Here is a 3,109-nt window from a genome sequence, read left to right as displayed (position 1 = left end):
CCTATCTACCCCTTCTCACTCCCTTCTCCCTATCTACCCCCTTTCCCCTGTCTCACTCCCTTCTCCCTATCTACCCCCTCCTAACTATCTACCCTTTCCCTCTTTGAAGTTCACTTACCTTTCAGGAGTCCTGCGGTGGGGATGCAAGGCCTCTGCCTCCCAGCTCTGCCACTGTATGGAACAGTATAGAGTGATGGGCGTTATGATGTACTTTTAGAGCATGAAAAAGACATTGGAAATGGTACAGCATAACACCCATCACTCTCACACACTTACCAATCCACACGTATACACCAATCCACACGTATACACCAATCCACACGTATACCAATCCACACATATACCAATCCACACATATACACCAATCCACACGTATATACCAATCCACACATATATACCAATCCACACATATACCAATCCACACATATATACCAATCCACACATATACACCAATCCACACATATATATATATACTAATCCACACACATATATATACCAATCCACACATATACCGTATATACTAATCCACACATACCATTCCACACACATACCAATCCACACACATACCAATCCACATATATACCAATCCACATATATACCAATTCACACATACACCAATCCACACATATATACCAATCCACACATATACCAATCCACAGGGCCGGACTGGCCCACCGGGATACCGGGAAATTTCCCGGTGGGCCGGAAGGTCCGTGGGCTGGGACCAGGGGCAATTGCCCCCCAGGCTGCCCGAAATCTAATCTGAGCGGCCGCTGGGTGCTGATGCGGCCGGCGCTACTATAATACTTTTTTCTTAATTTAATATGGCAAGCTGGTCCGGCTTGCCATATTAAATTTTAAAAATGTATTACAGTATCGCCGGCCGACCGCATCGGCACCCAGCAGCCGTGTGCGATGGCCGCCTAGTGATGGGAGCAGCGTGAGGGGTGAAAGCTCCGCCCCCTCGCACTGACCTTTCACCTCTCACGCTGCTCCCATCACTATGCGGCTGTCAGATTGCTGGGAATGTAATCTGAACGGCCGGTGCGTGCTGATGCCGCCGGCCGCCTCTGCTTTAATACTTTTTTTTCTACTTTATATGGCGAGCCGATCCTGCTTACCATATAAATAAAAAAAAAAGTGTTAAAGTAGCTCCGGCCGGCGGCATCAGCACGCACCGGCCGTTCAGATTACATTCCCAGCAGTCTGATGGCTGCATAGTGATGGGAGCAGCGTGAGGTGGAAGCTCCGCCCCCTCGCACTCAGACTGCTGCAGCACCGGATGTCAGGTCAGTGAAGAGAAGTAGAAGGTGAGTAAAGTAATGTATTTTTTTGTACAAAATGTATAATATTTTTTTGAATGTGTTTTCAGCATGTGTGTGTATGTAAGTGTGTCCCCCTATATGCCACTCTGCCTCCAGAAATGCCTTTTACCCCCCTATATGCCACTCTGTCCCATGACATGCCTTTTAACCCCCTATATGCCAGAGTGGCATATATATGGGTATAAGGCATTTCTGGATGCAGAGTGACATATAGGGGATTAAAAGGCATATGATGGGACAGAGTGGCATATAGGGGAACATAAGGCTTTTTTGGAGGTAGAGTGATATGCATGATATGCCTTTTAACCCCCTTTATGCCACTCTGCCTCCAGAAATGCCTTATACCCATATATGCCACTCTGTCCCATGATATGTCTTCTAACCCCCTATATGCCACTCTGCCATATAGGGGGTTAAAAGGCATATCATGGGACAGAGTGGCATATAGGGGTATAAGGCATTTCTGGATGCAGAGTGACACATAGGAGGTCAAAAGGCATATCTGGAGGTATAGTGGCAAAAAGGGGGTTAAAGGTATATCACGGGGCAGAGGGGCATATAAGAGGGTTGAGGCATATCAGGGAGGCAGAGTGGCATATGGGGGTTAAAAGGCATATCATGGGACAGAGTGGCATATAGGGGGGCATAAGGCTTTTCTGTAGGCAGAGTGCCCCATGATATGCCTTTTAACCCCCTTTATGCCACTCTGCCTCCAGAAATGCCTTTTAACCCCCTATATGCCACTCTGTCCCATGATATGCCTTTTAACCCCCTATATGGCAGAGTGGCATATAGGAGGTTAGAAGGCATATCATGAGACAGAGTGGCATATAGGGGTATAAGGCATTTCTGGATGCAGAGTGACATAGAGGAGGTCAAAAGGCATATCTGGAGGTATAGTGGCAAAAGGGGGGTTAAAAGGCATATCACGGGGCAGAGGGGCATATAGGAGGATTGAAGCATATCAGGGAGGCAGAGTGGCATATAAGGGATTAAAAGGCATATCATGGGGCAGAGTGGCATATAGGAGGGTATAAAGCATATCGGGGAGGCAGAGTGGCATATAGGAGGGCATAAGGCTTTTCTGGAGGCAGAGTGCCCCATGATATGCCTTTTAACCCCCTTTTTGCCACTCTGCCTCCAGGAATGCCTTATACCCCCTATATGCCGCTCTGTCCCATGATATGCCTTTTGACCCCTATATGGCAGAGTGGCATACAGGGGGTTAAAAGGCATATCATGGGACAGAGTGGCATATAGGGGGTATAAGGCATTTCTGGAGGCAGAGTGGCATATAGGGGGTTAGAAGGCATATCAGGGGGGCAGAGTGGCAAGCCTGGGGGCAGATGTGCATAACTCGGGGGTAGGTTGGCAAATAAAAGGAAAAAAAACCAAACATGTCTCAATCATAGCTTATATTAAATATGAAAAAAATAGTCTACATGAATTAATAAAGAAACAAAAGTTTCTTACCAGAATATCGTGAAGAATAATGTGATCACTGTTTTGTTCCACTGAACTTTTTCATCTAAAATGTTCGCTGTAGTAAATGTTTTGATCCCATTATGTGTAATGTATTTCATTTATTAGGGCCTTTTAACACTTTTGCTTTCTGGCATTTTAATACAAATAATGAGATAAAAAGAATGGCGAATAGTGTGACTCGGGTGTGTATAAGGGGTGCGTGTGGTTAAAGAGCGCGACTGTGAGATAAACTATATGGGGCTGGTCTCCAAATTTTTCCAGGGCTGCTTTTCAGTCCCAGTCCGGCCCTGCCAATCCAC

The sequence above is a fragment of the Spea bombifrons genome, chromosome 2 (assembly GCF_027358695.1).
Source record: "Spea bombifrons isolate aSpeBom1 chromosome 2, aSpeBom1.2.pri, whole genome shotgun sequence".
Taxonomy (NCBI): domain Eukaryota; kingdom Metazoa; phylum Chordata; class Amphibia; order Anura; family Pelobatidae; genus Spea; species Spea bombifrons.
The sequence above is the reverse complement of the archived record's forward strand: the minus strand, read 5'-3'. Positions refer to the sequence as shown.